The sequence below is a fragment of the Humulus lupulus genome, chromosome 5 (genome assembly GCF_963169125.1).
Source record: "Humulus lupulus chromosome 5, drHumLupu1.1, whole genome shotgun sequence".
Lineage (NCBI taxonomy): Eukaryota > Viridiplantae > Streptophyta > Magnoliopsida > Rosales > Cannabaceae > Humulus > Humulus lupulus.
In genome coordinates, this window is record NC_084797.1 from 156,157,956 (window position 1) to 156,168,480 (window position 10,525).

A 10,525-nucleotide genomic window follows, 5' to 3' on the forward strand; every position below is an offset into this window, starting at 1 on the left:
AAATAGAAAAGGCAAGAAGAGAATCTACGGCCTAAAAACTTGTGTTTAAAAGTTGAAATAACGTTGCTCATGTATAAAAGTTAAGCTTTTATACGACCGGCATCATTCTGACAAAAAACACTACATTTTAAGCGAACAGTTTGGAAAATGGATTAAAAAGCAGAAGTGAAAAGTTTATCAGTAAAAACTTTTCGACTCTGAAAGGGCGGGAAAAACCCAATTTTTTCTACAAGCTTAGAAATCAAATTTTTACTTCGCTTTCACGCCCTAAGTTAAATATCATGACTACTAATCTGATTCCTAACCCCCAACAGAGTGTTTTTTTCCTACGATATTAAACATCGATCAAAATACCCATTTACCCCAAATAGTTTCAATAAAGAACATTCAAGAACTCGGGATACGAAACAGATAGAAAAATATATTGCATGGAATTTCAACGACTGAAGAGGTTGATAAACTTACTTGAGTAAAGGATGAAGCGAGTCTCTGAGACACTAAGTCAAGTGGTTGGGCAGAAACTTCGTGAAACGATGGAACCATTTGGGTTTTCTGGGCTCTGAGTGTAGAGTTCTTCAGAGTTCTTGAGAAAGTGAAAAGTGAAAAATAAAAAATGATCTTGGGGGATTATTTATATTTATCGTGGCACTGTAAAAGAGGTAATCATGGAATTACTTTATTCAAAGCATGGGGAAACGTAATAGCCGTCAGACAATTTTTTGGGAAACTGGAAAGACTTGATTGAACATGATTGGTTACCTTTTCGAGAAGGCATGGGCGGCTCTGACATATTTGGTGGGGTACGCGAAGGGTCACTTTCCTAAGTTTACGTTATGCTAGTCGCAGTAAAATAAACTTGGGGGGCAAATGTTTACCCAAAAATGGCTCCTGATGACGTGGCAAGAACTTATTACACGTGGTGGGCACGTGGCAGCGTCACAGTGAAGAGGTGTTGTTCGCCTATCGACCAGCTCCTTGTTGCTTCATCAGATCTCGCGGTTAGATGCGACCAGTCTGGTCTCATGCTTCGGTTTCTTTCCTTTAAAGATTGTAATCTTGTAATAACTGCATTTATTATTTCCTCTTTATTGCCTTGATACACTGATATTAAGAATAATTAAAGCCCATTGGCCTATGTAACCCCCTTGAGCCTATAAATATGAATGAGAGGGCTCAAGGAAGGGACTTTTGAATCTTTTTTCTGAATACTCATAGAAAGAGCGTATAGTGTGATTATCCTCCGGAAAGTTGTAATTCTCCTAAATCTTGCGAAACTCAAGAACCCTAGTTCTTTGATCACGACATTGGGATTCAACATCAATAATAACATTAAGTGGACGTAGGTCATTACCATTCATTGGGGTCGAACCACTATAAATCATTTGTGTCATTTCTATACGATTTGATTCCATTCTTGACTATCATCTCATTTCTTGTCGTAATTTTGACTTTGAGTCGTTGGCCAAATCAATGGTCAACAAGACTGATCTACAAATGATCATCTATTATGACAAGAATTAAATCTTTACGTCAAACGACAAGTTTATAAAGATAATTCATTCTCATCGGTCATGTCATATATAATCTCTATTATATACAACACATTTACTAAGATGTCTATCCACATCAATAATCTGAATCTAGATTACTTGCATCTCGTATGCTTAGCAAACAGTACTAGTAACCATTCATTAAATATTCATTACTTTAATATGTTACTGACTATTTTATTTAGTATACATGATCTTGATTCTCTCGTACTAATACAAGATCATATTCTCATAAATGAATAGGGAGTTTTCTTCATATTATTATATAATTAATTCAAACAATAATTATAACATTCAAATATAATAAAAGTGTACTTTTATTTAAAACCAACAAAAAGTGTGTAGTTAATAAAAATTCTTGGTTTTAACGATTTTTTATATTTTAATATTAACTTTAACAGAATATTCTTATATTTAACAATAATTTGTAAACATCACTTAAACTTAACTAAAATAAAAAAAAATTTAAAAAAATTAAAATATGATATTTTTGAGATATTTTACAATGATAATTATTTAAAATTAATAAATGATTAATCAAATTAAAATATGATATTTTTGAGATATTTTACAATGATAATTATTTTTAAATAATAAATAATTAAGCAAATTAAAATATGATATTTTTGAGATATTTTACAATGATAATTATTTAAAAATAATAAAATCATACGTTTGATAACTTAAATAAAATTTAATTAAAATTAAACTAATTTATTAGAATAATATCATATTAAACATTTAATATAATCTACTGTCAATTAGTAACAATTTTTTTTTTAAAACTAGCAAGAAACTTAAATTTAAAATCCACATATAATATATAATATTAGATTAAATATATAATGTATTATATTAAAAAAACTTAAAGTTAAACAAAAACAATTCAATTATTTAATTAAAATAAGATATTTATTTAAAACTTATATGACATTAATATAAATTTAATGAAAATAATTTATAAATTCTATAAATAAATCTAAATAATATGCACACGTGAAAGAATAAACAAACAAATAGAAAATTGTACTTGATTTATTGAATGAAGAGCCATAATTATATACTCTCAAAATTTATGATCTTTGATGTGTTACTTATTTTAATCCCCCATGAATACAATTAATGTAGTTCTATATATTTTTTTAAAAATATGAATGGATTATTTGAAAAATACTTTTGAGGACTATATGTGTGTTATTTATTTAGGGTGCACGTTCTTTCCTTTTTTTTTTAATACTTTTATGTTGTGTTTGGAAATTAAAATTTAGGGAAAAAACTGAATTCTAAATAACATTATTTTCTTTTGATTGAAAAAAATGATATAATAATTTTTAAAAAATAAAAGAGTTAAAGTCGCCGTGCTTCATTTCATAATTGAAGACCAAGTCATCAATCTTCATCTCCTTCGCCGAGACTTGGTGGCATGTTTACTAAAGGAGTGTTTTTGACTCTATGCACTTATATACTTAAAAAAGAAATTTACGATAAAAATACTCAAAGTTACGTTTTTAACAGTTTTACCACTACAAGTTCTGTTATATACACTAGGGCTAATTGGGATTACACATGTTATTCAGCTATTGTTCCACCTTATCATTTGAAAAAAAATCTATTTAATTGATTTTAAAAATAAAAAATAATTAAAAAATCTATTTTAAATAATATAATATTAAAAATTAAAAAATTATTTCTTTTTATTTTTCTCTCTCTCATTCATCTCCTTGACTCTTCTTCTTCTTCTTTTGGCGTTTTGTAGAATAGTCTTGGAGTGCCCACCCACCGTCAACCTCACCGGAGTGCCCAACCACCGTCGATCTCACCGAACTGCCCACCCATCGTCGATGTTGCCTAGCCTTCCCCAATCATCGTACAAAACTAGATCTACCCTCATCTTCATTAACGATGATTTTGGTACTGCAGAGATTCATTGGCCCAGCGACGGAGTTTCAGGCAAGAGGTAAATCTTTTATTTTTATTTTTTATTTCAATTGTTTCTTGTTAATCTAGGTTTATTGAGTTTTATTTGGGGTTTCGGAATATGGTTTGAGTGATTGTGAAATGCTAAATTTTGTATATTGATTTGGGGTTATTGGTTCTGATTTGGGGTTATTGGTTCAGATTTGGTTTCAATATTTGGTTCAAATCTGATTTTTTGTTGAAGGTTTCGTTTTTGGTTTTCGATATGTGTTTCTGATTTGTGTTTAAATTTTGTTTATGAAGTTTGAAGTTAAATTTATTTTTGGGATATGGATTATGGAATTGTTAAAGTTTATGCCTTTTAGTTTGGTTTTGCATCGGATTTGGGATATGTTTTATGGTCAGAACTGAGTTATTGAGAATTTGGGTGATTGATAATTTGAAAGGATGAAGATGAATCGTGCATAAAGGAGAAAAACACAAAAAAAAAAAAAAAATTAATCTATTAAACTAATATTTAATATATATATTTAAATTAACTTTTATAATTTAAAACATATTTTTAATTAGCTTTTATTTTTAAATAATATTTAAATAAAAATAAAAATAATATGAGGTATACCAATAGAAACGTGACACATGTCATCCCAATCATCCAAGTAATAGTATTAGTAGGGACGAAACTCTTAAATATTTTTATTGTTGAAAAAAAAGATTGGATATATGAATGTATAAAGTAAAAAATATTAGATATTTATGCTGCAAATACTTATTTATTAAATTATAATCGAAATTGGAATAGACTAATGAGAGAAATTAATGAGAATAATATATATTACTAAAACTAGTTAGAAAGGAAACGAAATTGGACTCATTTTATTTTATTTACATAATAATGAAACAGAATTGGAATACTAGGATTTACTAAATTGCCCCTTTAAAAATGTTATATATATATATTTTTATTTATTTATATTATTAGGGTAGAAATGTCTTTTAATTTTAAATATGAAATATAAAAATATAAAAGAAGGAAAAGTTTTTACCTTGATGATATTCCTCGAGATAGGGAAATCTTTTTCCATTGTTTTCCCCTTAATACATGTGGCCCACTATTCTCTCTCATTGCCATATGGAATATTCCCTTGAAGTAAACTATAGATGAAGAGTACCATGCTTTCTCCTTTGAATCTCAATCTTGTGGGTATTTGTAGGTGATTAATTTAGTTAGGCTGTCGTACATACATTCAAAACAAAATTTATATAAGTGAAAAATATTTAACTTTGGTATATTTATTATGAGTAATGATATGTGCACTTAAAATATACACTCAAACATTATATACAGTGATGTGACAGTTTGACTTAATCAATCATATTTATTAAAACCGGAACCCACTGTTTTAAAAAACAGTGACGTGACACGTCACTGTGTATAATATTTAAGTACATATTTTGAATGCACATATCATTACTCATTTATTATTTTTCGTCCACAAGCAATGTACAGTGTATATTCTTGTTGTATAATAAGCAAGCACTTCAAGAAATATAATAATATCGTATATATCAACCAAAAATAATAGTAAGTCAAAAGTGTCGTTGGATATTTGATTTCAATATTAGTGCTCGAAAAGAACCACCATTTTGAAGAAACATATAAAAATATCACTTACAATATTAATACATTTATTGACGCTTCGTTTTGAGTTAAATTCCCATAGACTTTACCAAACAATTTTTACTAGTTACCTAGAGATGCAAACAAGGAAACACTATTACTAGCAAAAATGCATATTTCTAGTAGAGTTTTAAACTAGCACAATTAGAACATCTCTATATTTGGTGTCATGTTATATTTTAGACTATCTTCAATGGACAGTATATATTTTGTGTCAAATTTAGCCCAAAATATGTGTGAATGCTATATTTGGCTCACTTTTTTACACAAGGTACAAACTAACTAAAAAAAGTCAATACAATTATTAATGTTTATTGAAAACATACAAAACAATTAATTTTTTTTATTAAAAGATAAATTAAAAGTAAAAAATCCTTTTCAACTACTAAATCGTATTAATGACAGATAAATGAGTAATTGAAAATGTGATATTTATTGTGGGTTAAATTTGGCTCATGCTATATTTTATGCCAAATTTGACACAACTTTTAACATGTGTCAAATTTGGCACATATTTTAGACAATTATTGGAGTTCCATTTTATAAAGATGGGCTAAAAAATTGTTATACACCACTTTTATAGCACTTCATTAGGGATACTCTTAGAGCATCTCTAATGGAGTGTCAAATTAGTGATGCATTGCTAAAATATAGCTCACCTTACAAAAAAAATTGCTCCAATGGTGTGCCAAAAGCAGTATCAAATTTGATACATGCTAAAAGTTGCACCAAATTTGGCACACAATATAACATGATGCATATTTTGAACCACCATAAATATTACATTTTTTTATTTTCTTTTATACCATTTTTATTATTTTAGTATTATTTTTAATAATCACTATAAAATACTAGACTTTTTACATTATTATCTCTAAATATTAACAATAAAATATAAAAGAAAACTATTACTTTTTGTATATTTTCAATAAATATCAAATGAACATTAATAAAAGATTAATTTTTCTATCAACTTTTACAAGAGTACATTGAAGCATAATGCTAAAAATTGTGTCAAATATACCACATATTAATTTTTTTATTTATATCTCTTATTGAATATAGTCTAATGGTGAGCTTCTGATTTTGTAATAATTTGATATACTTATCTGGTTGATAAATAATTTTCAACCGAAACTTATTAGATAAGTATAGGGTTCCTTGCACATATTTATGAAGATAAAACATTACAGTGATTGCTTCATTATAATAAGGTAAAATTCTTAATGATCAAAATATATAATACTAAAACTACAATGGACTGTAGGTAAATTTTGCATCTAAATTTAAAATGTGGAATATAAGATACCGTATGATATCATTTGAATTTCAAATTATAATATAGCCTTAGTTGTATGGTCGGTTCCTAATTAAATTTTATATATTTTAGCAAATTGGTCCCTAATTTCTCTATGTGTTGGCAACATTCGGTCACTTAACGGCATGGGGACTAATTTACCAACAGATAAAAATTTTAGGGACCAATTTGCCAAAATAAAGTTTAGGGAGCATTCATACCAATACAAAATTTTCTATTTATCAAATCATTATCATCAATATTGAGATTTTTTTTTCTTTTTACATATTTTGATATTTACAACACATAAAATTAATCATATTGTAGTTTTACTTATAAAAAATTAATGAGACGATTTTTTTAATTTAAAAAATATTTATATTTACTTATTCTTATTTTCTATTTAAGATAAGAAAAACTAAATTTTATAAGTTTATTATTTAAAAAAATTATTGAGAAGTATATATCAAAATAGTTTTTTATTATTTAGTATAAATAAAACAATGGAGTATAAAAATAATTCTATACAAATGGGTAATTTTGTATTAAATGAAAATGAAAATTTGGTGTGTATTTTAGAAAAATGATGAGGAAAAAAAAGATGCATATAAAATTATCCATATATATAAAATGCATCTTTTCATTTAATACAAAATTACCTATTTGTAAATAAAAATTACTTTGATATATATTTCTCAACCATTTAAAAAAAAAATAATACACTCATAAAATTTAAACTTTCTTATCTTAAATAAAAAAAAATAAGTATAAGTAAATATAAATACTATTAAATTTAAAGAAAAAAACTTATCTCATTAATATTTTTTAAGTAAAACTATATTATGTTTAATTTTATTTGTTGTAAACATTAAAATATGTTAAAAGAAAAACAATCTCAATATTGATCATAAGGATTTGATAATAAGAAAATGTTTATTTGTATGAATGGCCCCTAAATTTTATTTTTGCAAGTTGGTCCTTTAATTTTTTTTTCAAATTAGTCCCTAAACATTTTATTTGTTGGCACCGTTTGGTCATTTAAGAGTGCAGGGACTAATTTGCTATAGAATGTTCAGAGACTAATTTTCCAAAAATAAAGATTTGAAGCCAACTTACCAAAACATATAAAGTTTAGGACCTACATACAAATACGCCCATAATATAACTTAGTCCAAATACAAAGGATTCTATATTATAATATTATATATTTAGCGAGAAAAAATAAGGAATAAAAAACAAAATAAATGTGTATTGTAATTGAGATGGTGAGTGAATGAGTGATAATTTGGAATCATAATAGCAAATTGACTATTAACATATAAGTTTCGAATTCAATTAATTTGAACCCATGAAAACAAGTTATTAACAAGACACGTATATAATGAAACATTTAATTAGAATAGGGAAAAATATTAGTTTGTCCTATGTGTTTTGTCATTATTTGGATCTTATATTTTACAAAACAAATTAAAATAATAGCACCAATCTTGATCAAAATAGCACCCTCAATTTATATAATTTAATGAAAGTTTATTTATTAGTTATTTAAAAAATAATAAAATAAACCAAATAAAACAATAAATTAAATCTCTCTCTTTGTATGTGAAAAGTAAACCCAGAAATAACAATGACACTAAGCCCCTAAAAATTAACAAAATAAAATCAATCAACAAAAATTAAATCTTGAAATAACATTCAAATTAAATCCAAAAATTACCAAAATAAGATCTTTAATAAGAGTCTTGAGGGAATAAATCAAACCTAGAAATCTAGAGAGAAGATCAAATTTAAACCCAAAATCATGGACTTGAATCTAATAATTTATGCTAAAAACTGGTATAATTGTGGAGATTATGCTATATTTGCAGGTAGGAATATCGCCAGGGAAGCTCACTGTTAAGAAAAACACCCATAAAAAAAAGCTAGAGGAGTGAACTTGGATCAATGGATTGAGCAATGGTTAGTTGGAACACTTGAACTTGATACGCCAGAAGGAGTTTGTCGCTCGCCTTCATCAAACCTAGATCATCGGCAAATCAGATGTGTCCTTTGACATTTCCCTTCGAATCTAAATCCTTGACTAACCAAATTTTTCCTCCATTGATCTTCGCCTCAATCCAAGATTCGATGCTGACCATGGAAGGGACGAAGCTCCACCATGGGTTTCGACTAGTGACAGGGAAGCTCCTCAATGCCAGTCATTCACAAACCTAGATCTCGACAATTGGGAGGGAGGAAGCTCAAGCACGATCTTTGGGAGGGACCGTTGGGAGGGATTGAGTACCACAAACCCAAATCTTGACCATAATTCATAATTCTTCATATCAACAAAGAAGAAGAAGAAGAAAGAAAAAAAAAGATAAAACTTAGTTTTGTTGTTTTTATTTTTTAGTAAGATTAGATTTAAGTTGTCACATTTCATTTCAGTTCGTTTTTAGTTTTTCATTTTTATTTAGATTAGATTTATGTTTTATTTTTAATTTTAATTTTAATTTGTATATTGGTTATTGTGGATGCCAAAAATCCACCAAGAAAAAAATTCCCAGTACATGGTTAAAATACAAGGCTAAAGGTCACTTAGTCACATTATCAGGCTCAGAACTATAAGTTGTGGATGCTAAAAATCTCATACTTGGAGGAGACCCAAAACAAGTGCCAAGGTCCCGTAAGCGCCTAATTACGTGATTGAGTCGCGACGCTCTCGGGCCCCCATTGTCTCGCACCAGCCACGTACCTAGCGAGGCCACGCCTTGCGTGCACTTGATGGCCTCGCAAGTGAGGGGCCTCGCGCCTCGCAGCACCTGACAGCCTCGCAAAGAGCCCCTTGTGTGCCACCAAAGACCCGCGTGCGCTGACCGTGCGACGACCCTGCTCCGCGCGCGCGTTGGCCGCGCGACACCAACGGATCTGCACGCCCCAAAGGGCCTTGCCCAAGGGCCACGCACGCCCCAAAGGGCCTCACCCAAGGGCCACGCACGCCTAGTGGCCTCGTCCAAGGGGCCACGCGTATATGGCGGCCTCGCCCCAATGGGTCTCGTCCAAAGGCCTCGCGTGCATGATGTCAGGGTTCAAGGTGGCCCACAAGAGACAAAAAGAATACGAACATGGTACCTCTGAAGGGGTACGTACATGCCTGCAAGGATCAAGAGATAGGCCTGACACCTGTACCCGACAAATAGTGGCGGTTGGGAGTAGTATGAGGAATGGCAACGCCACCACCACGTCTCTGACACTTAATTATTTTAAAGTTTTAATTAATTAAAATATTTTTATATTATCTTTTAAATTTATATTAACGTAGGAGCATTTTAGTAATATTGAAAAAATATTTAACTAAAATTTGGGTCAAAATATAGGGGTCGATCGCATATTCCGGTGGTGAATGAATCAGTGATAATTTGGAATCATAATAGGGAATCGACTATTTAATTACAAGCGAAAAAAAATTATTAACAAGTCACATATATAATTATACATTTAATTAGAAAATAATTATTTATAACATAAATGTTTTTGTTCAAATAAGCAATGTATACAAAGATAGGAAAAAAAAAAGCATTTCAATAGCATTTTTGTCACCAATACCATACAATCATTATTCTATATATATATATATATATATTACATTGGTTTTGGGAAGATAGTAGAGAAAAGTCTATTTTTTATTTATTTTAATTTTTGTTAGTCATACTTATTAAGAAAAAGATGCAATAGGTTGGGGAGCAGTATACATTGAAAATATGAAGTTAAAACATTAATATAAATGTTGAAAGTAGAGCTTTTTATAATGGTGTGTTTGGAAATAACAGTGTAATTATTAGGTCATGTAATTACTAGGGTAGTAATTACATATATGAGTAATTACATATATGAGTAATTACACTATATATTAAAATACAAAATGTGTTTGGATGTCAAGTGATAATTATTTATAAATTACTATTGTCATGTTTGGGAAAACCGTTAGTAATTACAAAAAAAAATATTATGTAACAAATAATATTTAAAATTGATAGTAATTAGTAATCACACAATGTAATTACAACCAATTCTCATGGGGGGCTATGAGAATTGGAGAGT

At 28.8% G+C, this 10,525-nt stretch overlaps 1 long non-coding RNA gene across 1 annotated transcript; it reads left to right on the forward strand.

Moving 5' to 3' along the window:
* Nucleotides 1-2,852: 2,852 nt before the first annotated feature.
* LOC133777772 (uncharacterized) lies at nt 2,853-9,009 on the forward strand. Its single transcript, XR_009868820.1, has 2 exons — nt 2,853-3,507; nt 8,314-9,009. It is a non-coding gene; the product is annotated as an uncharacterized LOC133777772 (long non-coding RNA).
* The last annotated feature ends 1,516 nt before the right edge of the window (nt 9,010-10,525 follow it).